This window comes from Mustela erminea, chromosome X (assembly GCF_009829155.1).
Source record: "Mustela erminea isolate mMusErm1 chromosome X, mMusErm1.Pri, whole genome shotgun sequence".
Classification (NCBI taxonomy): domain Eukaryota; kingdom Metazoa; phylum Chordata; class Mammalia; order Carnivora; family Mustelidae; genus Mustela; species Mustela erminea.
In genome coordinates, this window is record NC_045635.1 from 127,227,946 (window position 1) to 127,249,515 (window position 21,570).

Below are 21,570 nucleotides of genomic sequence, written 5' to 3' on the forward strand. Positions count from 1 at the left end.
CAGTCAGTTAAGTGTCAACTCTTGGTTTAGGCTCAGGTCATGATATCAGGGTCACAATCTTAAGGTCATGAGATGTCCCAGGTTGGGCTCCATGCTCAGGGCAGAGTCTACTTAAGACTCTCTCTTTTGTCCCCACCCAAATAAATAAATAAATCATTAAAAAGAAGTTATTTTTCTCACCACATCTGTATTTTGGGATAAATACTTAGTAGTACAATTGCTGGGCTGTAGGGTAGCTCTATTCTTAACATCTTGAGGAATCTCCATATTGTTTTCCCAGAGTAGCTATACCAGCATGCATTCCCACCAACAGTGTAAGAGGGTCCCCCCTTTCTCCACACCCTCACCAACATTTGTTGTTTCCTTTTTTGTTAATTTTTGCCATTCTAACTGGTGTAAGGTAGTAGTATCTCATTGTGGTTTTCATTTGTATTTCCCTGGTGGCTAGTGACATGGAACATTTTTTCATGTGTCTGTTAGCCATTTGTATATCTTCTTTGGGGAAGTGTCTGTTCATGTCTTCTGCCCATTTTGTTGACTGGGTTATTAGTTTTTTGAGTGTACTATCAGATATTTACCCCAAAGATACAGATGTAATGAAAAGAAGGAGCACATGTACCCCAATGTTCATAGCAGCGATGTCCACAATAACCAAACTGTGGAAGGAGATGAGATGCCCTTCAATAGATGAATGGATAAAGAAAATGTAGTTCATATATACAACGGAATATTGTTCAGCCATCAGAAATGATGAATGCCCACCATTTGTATCAACATGGATGGAACTGGAGAAGATTACATTAAATGAAGTAAGTCAAGCAGAGAAAGACAATTATATATGGTTTCACTCATATGTGAAACATAAGCAATAGCACAGAGGACCATAGGAGAAGGGAGGGAAGCCCAAAGAGGGGAGAAATCAGAGAGGTAGATGGAGCATGAGAAACTATAGACTCTGGGAACTAATCTGAGGGTTTCAGAGGGGAGGAGGTGAGAGGATGGGGTAGCTGGGTAATGGGTATTAAGGAGGGCACGTGTTGTGATGAACACTGGGTGTTATACTTAACTAATGAATCACTGAACACTACATCAAAAACTAATTATGTACTATACAGTGGCTAACTGAACACAATAAACAAAAATCCTCTAAGAAAAAAAATAAATAAATGAAAAGAAGTTATTTCCTAAATTTTGTTGCATGAATAAATAATCCACAAAATTAAAAAAAAGAAAATTGTGTTACAAAGAACTTATCCCTCTTCAAACCTAGAGAAGTATAGGTTCACAGAACAACAGAACCAGACAGATTGTTGAAGTGCATTTAGTTCACTTACCTACTGCCCTATGGAGATAGGGCAAAAAAACAATAGCACTCCACTAAATGTTAAAGCTACCAGGACTCTTAAGGGATTCCATAATTTTTCTCATTTTATACATGGGGAAATAAGCTCAAAGGTACACCACCAAATTTACGCACAATCATATTGCTAGTGAGAGGCAGAAATAAGACTAGAATCCAAGTTTCCTGATTTTCTACTGACCATCAGCTACCTCCTGCTCCTCCAGTTTGGATGCCTCCTGTAAACCTTTCCAAGCATGAGGCACTTTGATACCCACCCACTCAGGTCTGGGCTGACACATACTTTCACTTTGTGAGGAGGGACTTGTGGTTTGATAGGACTAAAAATGAAGCTCTCAGGGTAGTTTAAGAGAAAGGGGGCTATAGTGAAACAGATGGCTGTTGTGCACAGTGTAGAATCAATAAACTGGGATTCAAGACTCCTGGGTTCTACTGCCATCTGTATTCATGATTTGGAGTAGACCATTAAGCAAGTTACACTATTTTATCTCCATTCTTACCTTGGACCTAGAAGGTTTCCATTAATACATATATTATAACTATTCCTAGCATCCAGTTAGTCAAGTCTATAAAAAACATAAGATAACAGTTGAGAAGGAGTCCTAAGAGAGAGTCAATATGTCTTCCCACAAATATATATTCTTAGTGGCTACAAAGATTTCCTTTATGAAAAAGACCCTGAGAAGAGTCTACAGAATAGAAACACCAAAAGTGAATAAATCTCACTCTAAACTGCTGCTCCAGCAGATAACCTTGCAAAAGTCATTTTAGATCTCAATTTCCTTAACTCATAAGTCTAATTCAATTCACTTAATTATTCAATACATCTTTATTGGGCATCAACTATGTACCTCTAACAGTTTAGGTATTGTGATAGAGCATGAAAAAGGTAAAACAAGGTAAGTAATCTTTCCCTTGCTTATAGGGTTGCAAAGAGAATCAAATGATAACATAGATATATACGGGAGTAAAAAGGGAACTTGTCTTGAAGAGTCTAGAGACATACATTTGAATTTATTAGTGTGACCTTAGGCAAGTCATGTAACACCTCTAGTAATAGCTTTCTCATCTTTAAAATCAAAATAACTTCACAGATAGGTTCTATTACCATCAAATAATGTTAAAATTGCCAGGCTTAATGTTTAATATCTTGAAGTATTAAAAGCTTGGTTTTTTTCTTTTTTGAAATAGTACTGTATTCACTTGAATTCATTATTCAAATGCAAATAATAACAAAAAATATTGGCACCCCATCCACCAAAAGACATAAAGAAAACTTTGACCAGAGAGGCACTACAACCCAGTGAAGAGTAGAGATGATTGTCTCGTTTAGTGGACATAACACTAGAAGTGATACATTTACCTTACTAGGAAGGGGGAAGAAAGAAGGGAACTATAGTGCAGAGCTAACAAACTGCCTTTAATATATTTAAGAGATAAATACAGACACTTCAGATGAAGCCCACACTTAGTTCAATCCACCAATATTCTGAATCCACCTTACATACACTATAGAGAGAGAGGCTCAATTAATTTTGTTCACACCACTTACTCACTATCCCTTAACTTTTCCTGCAGGGACACTTAGCCCTGGTTAGCCCAATTCAATTTCTGGGAAATGGGTCTATAAATTGAGTTAAAAACAATTTAATCAATTATTTAAAGCAGATAGGAGAAGCAGATAGGAGAATCCTTACAGAGTTACAGATGAACTATAAAGGGCTTCAGATATTATATTCATTCCAGGTAGATTGACATGGGAATTCTAAACCCCCAAACATAACTTTTAACTGCCCTGAATGTTAATGGGAAAGCAAGAATTTGGAACTTGATTTCCTGACTATGAGGCCAATATAATATGCCACTTCTTTGACTGAAATACTAACTTCCATGACAAAAGTGTTTAGAGGAACAACAAAGACTCATGGTATGTCAGGATTATGGACAGTCTTAGAGATCATGCAATAATTTTTTCTACTTACAGATGAAGCACCTAAGACATTAATGAGAGAAAGAAATTATTCAAAGCCACATGCTTATTAAGTTGATAAAATCAATGTGGCCATACCTGTTTTGTCTCATATATGTTATTATCAATTAGATTTAATGTTAATAATCCATCATATAAACACAAAAATAATGTTACTAATTTTGCTATGTGTAGGTAAGGCAGGTATATTCATTTTTAGCTCTACAGATGGGATAGTAGTAAGTCTATGGAGAATGAGCAGAGTTTTATTGCTGGCTCTGCCACTAACTGATTGTGTAACCTATTTCCTTACATGTAAAATGGAGATAATAATATCTTATCTTAGAAAGTTTTGGGAAGAAATAAGTAAATAATATAACAAATAGGGGCACCTGGGTGGATCAGTGGGTTAAAGCCTCTGCCTTTGGCTCAGGTCATGATCCCAGGGTCCTGGAATCGAGTCCCACATCGGGCTCTCTGCTCAGCAGAGAGCCTGCTTCCTCCTCTCTCTCTGCCTGCCTCTCTGCCTACCTGTGATCTCTGTCAAATAAATAAATAAAAATCTTAAAAAATATATGTAACAAATAAAATTTGCTTTATAAATGGTAACGCTCCAAATACACTGAGGGTTATTCATTCCTTTCTCTGCCATCCCTACCAAGTTCTGCAAATGTAATGAGACATCTTCGCAGGACAGGCACTTTTATTTAGTTATTTTTCTGAAGTTTTGTCTTGTTCTTTCAGTTGGAGCATATTCCTATGTCTCCTCATTTTGCTTTACTTCTGTGTTTGTGTCCATAAGTTAAGTGGAATGGCTACTTCTCTTAAATTCGAAGGAATGTCCTTGGATAGGGATGTCCTCTTTATGGACTACATATGCCTGATGGTTTTGGCCAGCTAGCTGGTGCTTTAGAGGGTGTGGGCTGGGGATTCCAGGGCACTCAGCTGGGGCCACCTTGGTAGGGCATCTGGAACTGAAGTGGACATGAACCAGAGGAGAGTCCTGTGACTCTCCATATAAATGACACCTTGGCAAGATGGCTGAAGTGGGAGTAAGCTGAGGGGCAGAGGGTGTCTCAGGGCATTCCATACAAGGGACACCATGGAAAGATGGTTGGAGCTGTAGTGGGCATGAGCCTAAGTGAAGTAAGTCAGACAGAGAAAGACAAATATCATGATTTCACTTATATATGAAATCTAATAAAAACAAGTAAACAAACAAAAAACAGAAAAGAACTACAAATACAGAGAAAAAACAGGTGGTTTCCAAGGGGAAAGTGGTGTGGGGATGGAAAAAATAGGCGAAGGGAGTTAAGAGGTAAATACTTGCAGTTATAAAATGAGTAAATCTCAGGGACAATAAGTACCGCATAGAGAATATAATCAATAAGCTTCTCATGTGGTGAAGTAGGGTAGAATTCCACATATAACTGCGTAATCTCAGGATCCCTGAAGGTCAGGGTCAGGGACACAAGAAGAATGGAGGAGTCTGAGTGCAGCAGAGCTCCCAGGCACTGAAGTGGGGAAGCCAACTGAGAACAGTGAGTCTAGGTTCTCTGTGTTGCCATAAACTGTAAACCACTACATAGTTGTGTGAGCATGCTCCTGGCAGGGGCCCAGCAAAAGTCAGAAGCATAGTGAGACTCCCCTTCTCCCCTGGAAAAAACAGCTTATGTCCACACCAGAGGGGTCTAGAAAATTTGGAGACTTGAAACTCAGTTGCGTGACTCAATAAAAATGCTCAGTAACAGGATGTGTAAATACAGTTCAGACAGAAGCCAAGGAGATAAGAGCAAATGACTACATTTCTGTGAGGGCTCACTGAAGAGTAGGGGGCACATCTTTTCAACTCCTGGGCTAGACAGCAGGGCACTGTCATTTTCATTCTGCCCATCCATGCTGAAAACCTTCAAGGACCAAAACAGTACCACATAGTTTTATCCAGAGCTGCTTACCCTGTCCAGCACCCTGCCAAGGGAGGCACATTTCCACAAGTGCAAGGGCACCTGAGAATCAGTACAACAGGCCCCTCCCCCAGAAGACCAGCAGGAACAACTGGCTAGCACCACATTTAATGGTCTCAGAGAACTACAAATCTTCAGCTCTGGAGGAAAACATACAGCATTGTGGTATATATATATATATATATATATATACATATATATATATACATATATATAATATATATAACATATATATGTATATATATATACACACACACACACATACATATATAAATTACTATTAAATATTTTAATTATTAAATAATAATTTATTTAATATATAAATTAAATAAATTTAAAAGGAACTGAAAAGTAAGAAAATAGCTGGAGAAAAAAGTGAAAGACTAAAGAATATATATATATATAAAATATACACATATATATAAAATATATTTTTATATATATAAAATATATAAAATTATATATATTATATAATATATGTATATTATATAATATACATAATATATTAGGTATATTATGTTATATATAATATATACACAAAATATATGTATATATCTATATATTATGTGTATATATAATATATGTATATGTATAATATACATAATATATGTGTATATATGTATATATATTATGTGTATATATGTTATATATTTTATATATTATATATAATATCTATACATATATAATATAATATATATACATAATATAAGTAATATACGTGTATTTTATATGTATATTTTATATTTTTATAATATACCTATATTTTATATGTATGTTTTATACGTAATATATGTATAAAAGTGAAAGACTAAAGAATATATATATAATATATAATATATAATATGTATAATATGTAATACTATATAATAATATAAAATATATATTATGTATATTTATATTATATATAATATATAATATATATAAAAAAGTGAAAGAGAAAAAAGTGAAAGACTAAAGAATATATATAATATATATTATGTGTATATATAATATACATATATATACATGTATATATAATATACATATATTATATATATTATGTGTATATTATATATTATATATTATAATATGTGTATATTATATATACATATTAATATACACATAATATTAATATACACATAATAATATACACATTATATATACATATTAATATACACATAATATTAATATACACATAATAATATACACATATTATAATATATTATATTATATATAATATACACATAATATATATAATATATGTATATTATATATACATGTATATACACATATATATGTATATTATATATACACATAATATATATATATATATTTTTTTTTTTTGCAATATCCCCCTCAGGGATCCTGAGACTACACAGTTATATGTGGAGTTCTACCTTACTTCACCACCTGAGCAGCTTATTGATTATATTCCCTATGCTGTACTTATTATCCCTGAGACTTACTCATTTTATAACTGCAATATATATATAATTGCTATATATATATTATGTGTATACAGATAATATATATATAATATATATATTCTTTAGTCTTTCACTTTTTTCTCTTTCACTTTTTTATATATATTATATATAAATATACATATTATATATTATGTATATATGTATTACATATTATACATATATACATATTATGTATATATTATACATATTATGTATATATATTATGTATGTAATATGTATACATATTATGTATATATATATTATGTGTATACGAATACACATAATATATATGTACATAATATGTATACATATTACATACAAAACAAAAACAAAACAAACTTATTATGTATATATATTATGTGTATACATATACACATAATATATGTGTATACGTATACATATATTATGTGCATACGTATACACATAATATATACATAATATGCATACATATTACATACATAATATATATACATAATATGTATATACATAATATACATATACATAATATGTATATATAATATACATATATATTATATGAATATATATGTAATATATGTATATGTATACACATAATATATATATTATATATATATTCTTTAGTCTTTCACTTTTTTCTCTTTCACTTTTTTATATATATATTATATATATTATATATAATATAAATATACAGATTATATATTATGTATATATGTATTATATATTATACATATATACATATTATGTATTATATATTATATATATATTCTTTAGTCTTTCACTTTTTTTCTCCAGCTATTTTCTTACTTTTCAATTCCTTTTTAATTTTTTTTATTTTACATATACTATATACATACATATATATATATATATATATGGTATTTTTGGTTTCCTTACATTGTATTTTATTTTGTAATATATGTAGAAGTATTTCTTTCCTATTTTTGGATCTAGTTCTAGTTTCAACAGACTGAAATACACCCAGTATCTAGTTTTATCTTTTGTCCTGTTTCATTTCTTGATTTTTTTTCTTACTTTATAATTTTTTTATTTTCTTCTGGTTTGTTTTGTTTTTGTTTTTCTGTTGTTGTTATTGTTGTATTTTCTTTCTTTTCTATTCTTTTCTGGGAAAAAATGATGAGATGGAGAAATTCACCCCAAAAGAAAGAACAGGAGGTAGTCACTGCCAGGATTTAATCGAAACAGATATAGGTAAATCTGAACTAGAATTTAAGACAACATTATATAGATATTATCTAGGCTTGCAAAGTGCATAGAAGATACTGGAAAATCCCTTACTATGGAAATAAAAGAACTAAAATCTAATCAAGCCAAAATTAGAAATGCTACTACTATGATTCAGTCCCAAGTGGAGGTTCAGAAAGGAAAGAAGCAAATGAGTCAGTGATATAGAAGATGAAATGATGGAAAATAAGGAAGCTGAAAAGAAGAGAGTAAGACAACTACTGAATCACAAACAGAGACTTCAAGAATTCAAATCTGAAAAGTGAAATAATATCTGAAAAATATGGGTTCCAGAACATGAAAAGTGGGAGATAGGGGCATAAGTTTTATTTGAATAAATTATAGCTGAGAACATGCCTAATCTGGGGAAGGAAACAGTCATTCAAGTCCAGGAGGTACAGAGAAGAAGCCCCCTCAAAATCAACAAAAATAAGTCAACACCTCCACATATTATACTGAAGCTTGCATATTACAGAAAGAGAGAAAATACAGAAAGTGGTTCAGAGCAAGAGGTCCTTAACCTCCAAGAGTACAAACAAGGCTGGCAGCAGACCAGTCCACAGGGACCTGATACCCAAAAAGGACAAGCATGATATAATCAATGTGCTAAACGGAAAAAAAATGTGCAGCCAAGAATACTTTAGAAATACAGAAAAGCTGTCATTCAGAACAGGACAGATAAAGAGTTTCTAGAACAAGGAAAAACTAAAGGAATTTGTGAATACCACATCAGCCCTTCAAGAAATATTAAAGGGGATGCTTTGAGGGAAAAGAGAGCTCAAAAGTAACAAAGACCAGAAAGGAACAGAGATAATGTATAAGAATGTGACTTTATAGGTAATGCAATGGCACTAATTTCATATCTTTCAATAACTACTCTGGATGTAAATGGACTAAATTCTACAATCAAAATACATAGGGTATCAGAATAGATTTTAAAAAAGATTGATCAATATGCTGCTTACAAGAGACTCATTTTAGACTCAAAGATATCTGCAGATTGAAAGTGAGGCAGTAGAAAACCATTTTTCATTCTAATGGACATCAAAAGAAAGCTGGAGTAGCAATCCTTATATCAGACAAACTAGATTTTAAATTAAAGACTATAATAAGAGATGAAGAAGGATACCATATCATAACCAAAAGAGTCCATCAAACAAGAAGATCTAACAAATGCAAATATTTCTTCACCTAACTTGGGAGAAGCTAAATACATAAACCAATTAATAACAAAATTAAAGAAATGCATTGATAATAATACAATATTAGGGGACATTAAGACCCCATTCACAAAAATACATGGATCATCTAACCAGAATACTGACAATGAAACAAGGGCTTTGAATGACACACTGGATCAGATTAACTTACAGATCTATTTAGAGCATTTCATTCTAAAGCAGCAGAATACAAATTCTTTTCAAATGCACATGGAACACTCTCCAGATTAAATCACATACAAGGTCCTAAATCAGGCCTCAAATGCTACAAAATGATTGAGCTAGTCCATGCATATTTTCAGACCACAATACTTTAACACTTGAAGTCAAGTACAAGAAAAAATTTGGAAATACCACAAATACATGGAGGATAAAGAGCATCCTACTAAAAAAAAAAAAAGAGTGGTTCAAACAGGAAATTAAAGATGAATTTTAAAAAGTAGATGGAAACAAAAGAAAATAAAAACATGACAATTCAGAACCTTTGGAATGAAGCAAAGGCAGTCCTAAGAGGCAAGTATATAGTGATACAGGTCTTCTTCAAGAAACAAGAAAAATCCCAAATACACAACCTAAACTTACACCTAAAGGAGATGGAAAAAGAACAGCAAATGAAGCCTAGAACTAGCAGTATAAGAGAAATAATGAAAAATAGAGCAGAAAACAAGGATATGGAAATAAAAAAAATCAGTAGAACAGATTAAAAACCCTAGGAGCTGCTTCTTTGAAAGAATTAATAGGATAGATAAACCCCTAGCCAGATAATTCAAAAAGAAAAGAAAAATAAATAAAATCATGAATGAAAGAGGAAAGATCACAATCAACACCAAAGAAATACAAACCCTTCATATATAATATTCTCTTAATATAAGAGAGCATTAAGAAAAAATTATATGCCAACAAATTAGGCAATCTAGAAGAAATGGATGCATTCCTAGAAACATATAAACTACCAAAACTGAAACAGAATGAAATAGAAAAGCCAAACAGATCCATAATGAGCAAACAAATTGAATCAGTAATCAAAAATCTCCCAACAAACAAGAATGCAGGGCCAGATGGCTTCCCAGCAGAATTCTACCAAACATTTAAAGAAGAATTAACATCCATTCTTATGAAACTGTTACAAAAAATAAAAATAGAAGGAAAACTTCCAAACTCACTCTATGAGGCTAGCATTACCTTGATCCAAAAACGAAAGACTTCAATAAAAAGGAGAATTGCAATCCAGTATCCCTGATGACCAAGAATACAAAAATTCTCAACAAGATACTAGCTAATCAGTGCAATAGTACATTAGAAATTATTCACCACAACCAAGTGGGATTTATTCCTGAGCTGCGGGGGTGGTTCAACATCGACAAATCAATCAATGTGATATACTACATTAATAAAATAAAAGACAGGGAGACAAGATGTCAGGGAAGTAGGAGGAGGCGCCTTTTCAACCTGTACCCTAATGTGAGCTGATTACCTACCAAAGAACTCCAATCACCCAGGAAATAAGCCTGAGATCAGAATTATACATATCTGGATCTCTACAGGGGCAGAAGATGCCAGTGGGCAGGTAAAGCAGAGTGGGAAGGTCAGACTGATATCAGAAGATAAACAAAAGGGGGAGGGAGCCACCAGAGGTGACCGGTTGGAAAGTAATACCCCTAATACAAGTGAGAGTACCCTGCATCTGGGGACCAGCATTAACTTGGAGACTGGTTGAAAGCACTCCAAAAAGAGCAAAGGATCATGGTGGGGGGAAATTGTGGGAATCAGGGCAGCTAGGGACAGGGGCTTAAGTCCCCGGACCCAGGACAACCTCCCCTGGTGCTGAGCCAGAGAGACTGCGGCAGAGAAACCAGGTCTTGGTCCCTGAGCCACCAGTGCGCCTGAGATTGCGTGGGGTCTGGCTCCCATGAGGGGATGGGAGCCACACCAGATGGCAGAACACCGAGCCCTGCTACAGAGCCTGAGACAGGCGGGCCCCTCACCCTCCCATGAGAGAGGTGTACAAAGGCCCACCCGGCGCTCTTAGACCCATGCCATTGTTTCAGAGCCTGAGACGCGCACCCCAAACTCTCCCCTGAGAGAAGTGCGGGAAGGCCCAGCCTGGTGCTTTGGGACCTGCACCCCACTCTCAGAGCCTGAGACACGTGCACGTGACCCACAGCCTCCCCTGAGAGAGGTGCACGCAAATTGGGTGCTCGCAGACCCAGAAAGACCAGGCACTCTCAAATCTGTGCGCGATCACTGCTTGGAACCTCTCTGGCGGTCTGGAGCTGCCCAGACAGCCGCCACTGCCATGGTTTTGGGTACAAGCAGAAGATCCTGTGTCCCCAGGGACCGTGACTCAGAACCTGCTCTGCCAGTGGCCAAGGGGGAATTTATATGGACTCTGCAACTCCCACAGAAGAACATACTGAGGCTTCTCTCTGCGAGGGAGGTCAGGGGGCAGTTTGCTTTCCTCTAAACCTACAAAAAACATCAAAAGCGGTCAAGGTGAGAGAGAACAAAAAAAACTGAACGAACATGAAAACCTCCAGAGAACAAAAGCCTGAAAAAAAACGGTTTCCTCAGAGCCCACCCCCTTGAGGGGGGTGGTAGGACTTAACTCAGGGAACATCATTGACTGAAAATCCACGTGGCAGGCCCCTCCCCCAGAAAACCAACCAGGAAAGAAAAAAAAAGTCTACAAGAGAACAACCACCACTACTTCATAGGACAACTTTTATTTTTAATTTTTTCCCACTATTCTGGCTCATTTTTATATAGATAATTTTTTAACCTATTTACCATCATAGTGAGCTGTCCAGTACATCAAATTCCATAATAACCTTCTAACCTGAACTTTTTGATACATACACCTGTGTTTTTCTTTTGCATTTCTATTTTTTAAATTTCTTTTTTTTTTAATTTTAGTTTAGTTTAGTCTAGTTTATTCCTTTTTTATTTTTATTTACTAATATTCATATAGAGTTAATCTTCAAAGTAATCCCCTTTCCCCAATCAATACTACCCCTATAGGTAAACCAATTTTTAATCCCCCTTAATCTTAGGAAAGTTGAGTCCTTTAACAAAGATATCAAGATACATCCAGGAAGAATCAAAACAACCTTAGTCGCCCACACTGAGAATTTATCCACTCTCCCATCTTTTTCTTCCACCAGTGTTTCTGTGTTTTTGTGTTTTTCCTGATACTATATAAATCTTACACTTGGGGTTCTTTTTGATGAGGTTCTTCCTTTCTTTGCATATATATTTTTTTTCCTCTTGTCATATACTTTTATCAGTCTTTCTGTTTATCTGTTTTTGTTTGTATACTTCATAAATCTTACCTTGGGGCCCATTTGGGCTGAACCTTCTCTTTTATCTTCCCTTTCTTTCCTGTCTCTCTCTCTCTCTCTCTCTCTCTCTCTCCTTTTCTTTTTCTTTTCTTTTTTCTCTCATTTAGGTGGGGAATCTTGATTGCTCAGAAGTGTTGCAGGGTGCACCTTGACTGCACCACAGTCGATACATCCAGCTACATCTGTTCAGTCATCTCTCACCAAAATGACTAGGAGGAGGAATACCCAACAGAAGAAAAATACAGAGGATGGACCTTCTGCAATAGAGCTAATGGCAATCAACATAGACAATATGTCGGAAAGAGAATTCAGGCTAAAAATTATCCAGGCAATAGCTAGGTTGGAGAAAGCCATGGATGACCAAACGGAATTGATTAGGGCCAAACTGAAAGCAACCAGAGATGATGTTCACAATGTGAGGGCAGAGCTAAAATCTACCAGGGATGAGGTTCAAAATGCTCTCAATGAGTCCCAATCTAATCTAAATTCTCTAAAAGCCAGGGGAACTGAGACAGAAGATAGAATTAGTGATCTGGAGGACAAACAGATAGAAAGAAAGGATCAGGAGGAAGCCTGGAACAAACAACTTAGGAGCCACAAAAACAGAATCAGGGAAATAAATGATGCCATGAAACGTTCCAGTGTCAGAATTATTGGAATCCCTGAAGGGGAGGAGAAAGAAAGAAGTCTAGAAGATATAGTAGAACAAGTTCTTCATGAAAATTTTCCCAATCTTGCAAATGGAACCAGCGTTTATGTACTAGAGGCTGAACGGTCTCCACCCAAGATTACAGATTCAAAAAAATATCAAGACACCTGATAGTCAAATTGAGGAATCATAATTGTAGATATAATCTCTTGAAAGCCACTAGGACAAAGAGGCTCCTTACTTACAGAGAAAAGCCCATCAGAATCATGTCAGACCTGTCCACAGAGACCTGGCAAGCCAGAAAGGACTGGCAAGATATATTCAGGGCACTAAATGAGAAGAATATGCAGCCAAGAATACTTTATCCAGCAAGACTGACATCCAAAACAGATGGAGAGATAAAGAGTTTTCAAGACTGGCAAGGCTTAAAAGACTATGTAACCACCAAGCCGACACTACAGGAAATATTAAGGGGAGGGTTCTATAAAAGAGGAAAAATCCTAAGAATAGCATTGAACAGAAATATAGAGATAATCTACAGAAAGAAAGACTTCAAAGGTAACATGATGTCAATAAAACTGTATCTATCAATAATCACCCTCAATGTGCATGGCGTAAATGCACCCATAAAACGGCACAGGGTTACAGACTGGATAAAAACGACAGGACCCATCCATATGTGTTCTACAAGAGACCCATTTTTAACCTAAAGATACACCCAGACTGAAAGTGAAGAAGCCTCTTTCATGCCAATGGGCCTCAAAAGAAAACCGGGGTAGCAATTCTCATATCAGATAAATTAGATTTTAAACTAAAGACTGTAGTCAGAGATACAGAAGGACACTACATCATTCTTAAAGGGACTATCCACCAAGATGATTTAACAATTATAAATATCTATGCCCCCAATATGGGAGCAGCCAATTACATAAGTAAACTGTTAATCAAGATAAAGAGTCATATTGATATGAATACATTAATAGTAGGAGATCTTAACAGACCTCTCTCAAAAATAGACAGATCATCGAAGCAGAAAATCAATAAAGAAACAAGAGCGTTGAATGACACATTGGACCAAATGGACCTCATAGATATATACAGAACATCCCACCCTAAAACAACAGAATACTCATTCTTCTCAAGTGCACATGGAACCTTTTCCAGAATAGACCACATACTGGGTCACAAATCAGGACTCAACCGATACCAAAAGACTGAGATTATTCCCTGCATATCCTCAGATCACAATGCTTTGAAACTGGAGCTCAATGACAAGGAAAAGTTCAGAAGGAACTCAAACACCTGGAAGCTAAAGACCACCTTGCTTAAGAATGCTTGGATCAACCAGGAGATCAAAGAAGAACTAAAACAATTCATGGACACCAAGGATAATGAAGACACTTTGGTCGAAAACCTATGGGATATAGCAAAGGCAGTCTTAAAGGGGAAATAGCCATCCAAGTCTCCCTCAAAAAAATTGAAAAATCCAGAACACACCAGCTGTCTCTACACCTTAAAGAACTGGAGAATCAACAACAAATCAAACCAACTCCACACATAAGAAGGGAAATCATCAAGATTAGAGCTGAGATCAATGAGGTAGAAACCAGAGATAGAGTAAAAAGTATCAATGAAACTAGAAGCTGGTTTTTTGAAAGAATCAATAAGATCGATAAACCACTGGCCACACTAATCCAAAAGAAAAGAGAGAAAGCCCAAATTCATAAAACTATGAATGAAAAGGGAGAGATCACAACTAACACCAAGGAAGTAGAAACAATCATCAGAAGTTATTATCAACAGTTATATGCCAATAAGCTAAGCAACCTAGATGAAATGGATGCATTCCTGGAAAACTATAAACTCCCAAAATTGAACCAGGAAGCAATTGAAAACCTGAATATACTGATATTTAGGAACAAGACTGAAGCAGTGATCAAAAACCTCTCAAAAAACAAGAGCCCAGAACCTGACGGATTCCCTGGGGAATTCTACCAAACGTTCAAAGAAGAAATAACACCTATTTCTCCTGAAGCTGTTCCAAAAAATTGAAGCAGAAGGAAAACTTCCAGACTTTCTATGAAGCCAGCATTACCCTGATCCCCAAACCAGGCATAGACCCGCCCAAAAAGGAGAATTTCAGAACAATATCACTGATGAATATGGATGCTAAGATTCTCAACAAGATCCCAACAAACAGGATCCAACAGCACATTAAAAATATTATCCACCATGACCAGGTGGGATTCATTCCTGGGCTACAAGGATGGTTCAACATTAGCAAATCAATCAATGTGATAGAACAAATTAATATGAGAAAAGAGCCACATGGTCCTCTCAATTGATGCAGAAAAAGCATTTGACAAAATCCAGCATCCGTTCCTGATTAAAACGCTTCAAAGTATAGGGATAGAGGGAACATTCCTGAACTTCATCAAATCTGTCTATGAAAGACCCACAGCAAATATCATCCTCAATGGGAAAAAACTTGCAGCCTTCCCGTTGAGATCAGGAACACGACAAGGATGTCCACTTTCACCACTCTTGTTCAACATAGTATTAGAAGTCCTAGCAACAGCAATTAGACAACAAAGGGAAATAAAAGGTATCCAAATTAGCAATGAACAAGTCAAACTCTCTCTCTTTGCAGATGACATGATTTTTTATATAGAAAACCCAAAAGACTCCACCCCCAAACTACTAGAACTCATACAGCAATTCAGCAACGTGGCAGGATACAAAGTCAATGTACAGAAATCAGTGGCTTTCTTATATACTAACAATGAAAATACAGAAGGGGAAATTAGAGAATCGATTCCATTTACTATAGCACCAAGAACCATAAGATACCTGGGAATAAACCTAACCAAAGAGGTAAAGGATCTGTACCTGAGGAACTACAGAACACTCATGAAAGAAACTGAAGAAGACACAAAAAGATGGAAGACCATTCCATGCTCTTGGATTGGAAGAATAAACATTGTTAAAATGTCTATACTGCCTAGAGCAATCTATACTTTTAATGCTATTCCGATCAAAATTCCACTGGTATTCTTCAAAGAGCTGGAGCAAATAATCCTAAAATTTGTATGGAATCAGAAAAGACCCCAAATCGCTAAGGAAATGTTGAAAAACAAAAATAAAACGGGGGGCATCATGTTACCTGATTTCAAGCTTTACTACAAAGCTGTGATCACCAAGACAGCATGGTACTGGCATAAAAACAGACACATAGACCAGTGGAACAGAGTAGAGAGCCCAGATATGGACCCTCAACTCTATGGTCAATTAATCTTCAACAAAACAGGAAAAAAGATACAGTGGAAAAAAGACAGTCTCTTCAATAAATGTTGCTGGGAAAACTGGGCAGCTATATGTAGAAGAATGAAACTCGACCATTCTCTTACACCGTACACAAAGATAAACTCAAAATGGATAAAAGACCTCAATGTGAGACAGGAATCCATCAGAATCCTAGAGGAGAACACAGGCAGTAATCTCTTCGATATCAGCCACAGCAATTTCTTTCAAAATATGTCTCCAAAGGCAAAGGAAACAAAAGCGAAGATGAACTTTTGGGACTTCATCAAAATCAAAAGCTTCTGCACAGCAAAGGAAACAGTCAAGAAAAGAAAGAGACAACCCACAGAATGGGAGAAGATATTTGCAAATGACAGTACAGACAAAAGGTTGATATCCAGGATCTATAATGAACTCCTCAAACTCAACACACACAAAACAGACAATCATATCAAAAAATGGGCAGAAGATATGGACAGACACTTCTCCAATGAAGACATACAAATGGCTATCAGACACATGAAAAAATGTTCATCATCACTAGCCATCAGGGAGATTCAAATTTAAAACTACATTGAGATACCACCTTACACCAGTTAGAATGGCCAAAATTAGCAAGACAGGAAACAACATGTGTTGGAGAGGATGTGGAGAAAGGGGAACCCTCCCCCACTGTTGGTGGGACTGCAAGTTGGTGCAGCCTCTTTGGAGAACAGTGTGGAGATTCCTCAAAAAATTAAAAATAGAACTTCCCGGGCACCTGGGTGGCTCAGTGGGTTAGGCCGCTGCCTTCGGCTCAGGTCATGATCTCAGGGTCCTGGGATCGAGTCCCGCATCGGGCTCTCTGCTCGGCAGGGGGCCTGCTTCCCTCTCTCTCTCTCTGCCTGCCTCTCCATCTACTTGTGATTTCTCTCTGTCAAATAAATAAATAAAATCTTTAAAAAAGAAATAGAACTTCCCTATGACCCTGCAATTGCACTACTGGGTATTGACCCCAAAGATACAGATGTAGTGAAAAGAAGGGCCATCTGTACCCCAATGTTTATAGCACCAATGGCCACAGTCACCAAACTATGGGAAGAACCAAGATGCCCTTCAATGGACGAATGGATAAGGAAGATGTGGTCCATATACATTATGGAATATTACGCCTCCATCAGAAAGGATGAATACCCAACTTTTGTAGCAACATGGACGGGACTGGAAGAGATTATGCTCAGTGAAATAAGTCAAGCAGAGAGAGTCAATTATCATATGGTTTCACTTATTTGTGGAGCATAACAAAAAGCATGGAGGACATGGGGAGTTAGAGAGAAGGGGGTTGGGGTAAATTGGAAGGGGAGGTGAACCATGAGAGAATATGGACTCTGAAAAACAATCTGAGGGGGTTGAAGTGGCGGGAGGTTGGAGGTCAGGGTACCAGGTGGTGGGTATTATAGAGGGCACAGATTGCATGGAGCACTGGGTGTAGTGAAAAAATGATACTGTTATGCTGAAAATAAATAAATGAAAAAAAAGAGCTCCTCAAACTCAACACACACAAAACAGACAATCATATCAAAAAATGGGCAGAAGATATGAACAGACACTTCTCCAGTGAAGACATACAAATGGCTATCAGACACATGAAAAAATGTTCATTATCACTAGCCATCAGGGAGATTCAAATTAAAACCACATTGAGATACCACCTTACACCAGTTAGAATGGCCCAAATTAGCAAGACAGGAAACAACATGTGTTGGAGAGGATGTGGAGAAAGGGGAATTTTCTTACACTATTGGTGGGAATGCAAGTTGGTGCAGCCACTTTGGAGAACATTGTGGAGATTCCTCAAGAAATTAAAAATAGAGCTTCCCTATGACCCTGCAATTGCACTACTGGGTATTGACACCCAAAATACAAATGTCATGAAAAGAAGGGCCATTTGTACCCCAATGTTTATAGCAGCAAGGGCCACATTCGCCAAACTGTGGAAAGAACCAAGATGCCCTTCAACAGACGAATGGATAAGGAAGATGTGGTCCATATACCCTATGGAATATTATGCCTCCATCAGAAAGGATGAATACCCAACTTTTGTAGCAATATGGACAGGACTGGAAGAGATTATGCTGTGTGAAATAAGTCAAGCAGAGAGAGTCAATTATATGGTTTCACTTATTTGTGGTGCATAACAAATAGCATGGAGGACAAGGGGAGTTAGGAGAAAGGAGTTGGGGAAAATTGGAAGGGGAGGTGAACCATGAGAGACTATGGACTCTGAAAAACAATCTGAGGGGTTTGAAGAGGCGGGGGGTGGGAGGTTGGGGGAACTAGGTGGTGGGTATTAGAGAGGGCACACATTGCATGGAGCACTGGGTGTGGTACAAAAAAACAAGGAATACTGTTATGCTGAAAATAAAAAAATAAAAATAAAATAAAAGACATTAATAAAATAAAGGATAATAAAGAATCCATATGATCCTCTCAGTAAATTCAGGAAAAGTATTTAACAAAATACAATATCCTTTCTTGATAAAACCCCTCCACCATGTAGGGATAGAGAGCCCATATCTCAACATCATAAAGGTCATATATGTAAGACCCACAAAAAATATCATCATAATGGGGAAAAACTGAGAGCTATTCCCCTGAGGTTTGGAACATGAGAGGGATGTCCACTCTAACCACTATGGTTCAACATATTATTGAAGTCTTAGTCTCAGTAGTCAGACCACAAAAAGAAATAAAAGACATCCAAATCAGAAAAGAAGAAGTGAAACCTCTACTCTTTGAAAATGACATGATACTCTGTGTAGAAAACCCAAGAGCTTCCAGGAAAAAAAGTTGCTAATACTGATACAGGAATTCAGCAAAGTTGCAGGATATAGTCTATGCACAGAAGTCAGTTGCATTTCTATAGACAATTAATGAAACAGAAGAATGAGAAATCAAGAAATCAATCTCATTTACAATGGCACCAAAAACCATAAGATGCCTAGGAATAAACTTACCCAAAGAGGTAAAAAATCTGTACTCTGAATACTATAGAACACTTATGAAAGAAATTGAGGAAGACACAAAGAAATGGAAAAACTTTTCAAACTCATGGACTGCAACAACAAATGTTGATGAAATGTCTATGCTACCCAAAGCAATCTACACATTCAATGCAATCCCTGTCAAAATACCATCAATATTTTTCACAGAGCTGGAACAATCCCAAAATTTTGTGCAGAACAGAAAAGTCCACAAATATCCAAAGGAATGTTGAAAAAGATAATCAAAGCTCAGGGCATCACAATTCCAGACTTTGAGCTGTATTACAAAGCTATGGTCATCAAGACAGTATGGTATGGGCTCAAAAGCAGACATATAGACCAGTGGAAGAGAATAGAAAACCCAGAAATGAACCTTCATCTCTATGGCCAACTAATCTTCAACAAAGTAGGAAATAATATCCAATGGAAAAGACAGTCTCTTCAACAAATGGTGTTGGGAAAATTGCACAGCCATATGCAGAAGAATGAAACTGGACCACATTTCTGAAAATGAATGAAAGACTTCAACATGAGATAGGAATCCATCAATATCCTAGAGTAGAACACAGGCAGCAACTTATTCAACCTCAGGCACAGTAACTTCTTGCTAGACATGTCTCCAAATACAATGGAAACAAAAGAAAAATGAACTATTGGGACTTCATGAATATAAAAAGCATTCACACATCAAAGGAAATAGTCAACAAAATTGAAAGGCAACCTACAAAATGGGAGAAGAAATTCACAAATGACATATCAAACAACACCCCCCAAAAAAAAAATCCAATCAAGAAAGGGGAAGAAAACATGAATATACACTTTTCCAAAAAAGATATATAAATGGCCAAAAGACACATGAAAAAATGCTCAATATCACTCAGCATCAGGGAAATACAAATCAAAACCATAATGAGATTCCATCTCACACCAGTCAGAATGGCTAAATTTAACAACTTAGGAAACAACAGATTTTGGTGAGGATACAGAGAAAGGGGAACCCTCTTACACTGTTGGCGGGAATGCAAACTATTGTAACCACTCTGGAAAACAGTTTGGAAGTTCCTCAAGAAGTTAAAAATAGGGGTGCCTGGGTGGCTCAGTTGTTAAGTGTCTGCCTTTAGCTCAGGACAGGATCCCAGGGTCGAGCCCTGCATCAGACTCCCTGCTCAGCAGAAAGTCTACTTCTCTCTCTCCCACTCCCCCTGCTTATGCTCCCTCTCTCACTGTGTCACCCTCTGTCAAATAAATAAATAAAATAAAATTTAAAAAAGAAGTTAAAAATAGGACTACCATATGACCCAGCAATTGCCCTACTAGGTATTTATCCAAAGGACACACAGTGATTTGAAAGGGTACATGCACCCCAATGTTTATAGCAGCAATATACACAATAGTCAAACTATGGAAAGAGCTCAGACGTCCATTAACAGATGAATGGATAAAGAATAAGTGGTGTATGTATACATACACACATATACATATACATACAGTGGAATATTACTCAGCAATCAAAAAGAATGAAATCTTGCCACTTGCAAGAACATGGCTAGAACTAGAGGGTATTACAGTAAGCAAAGTAAGTCAGTCAGAGAAAGCAAATGCCATATCTTTTTACTCATATGTGGAATTTAATCAATAAAACAAATGAACATAGGGGAAGGAAAGGAAAAGTAAAAGATGAAAACAGAGAGGAAGGCAAATCATAAGAGACTCTTAACTCTAGAGGAAAACTGAGCATTGCTGGAGGGGAGGTGGGTATGGTAATGGAGTAACTGGGGGATGAATATTAAGGAGGGTACTTGAAGTAATGAGTACTGGGTGTTGTATGCAACTGATAAATAACTAAATTCTACCTCTGAAACTAATAATACATTATATGTTAACTAAGTTGAATTTAAATTAAAACAAACAAAGTAAACTCAAAAGTACTGTGCAGAAGATGACATCAGCAAGATAGAGGGCTAGGAGGTCCCAAAACTCATCCCTCCACCCCCCAAAGAAACAGAAGAAAACTAACAAGAGCCATAAACAACTACAAATTAAAGAAAACAACTCAGGGAAAAGTCTAGACAACAAACAAC

General features: G+C 36.2%; 1 protein-coding gene across 4 annotated transcripts in view; it reads right to left on the reverse strand.

The window, feature by feature from the left end:
- GABRA3 (gamma-aminobutyric acid type A receptor subunit alpha3) overlaps positions 1 to 21,570 on the reverse strand; it is a 402,002-nt gene that overhangs the window by 222,365 nt on the left and 158,067 nt on the right. The window lies entirely within an intron of this gene.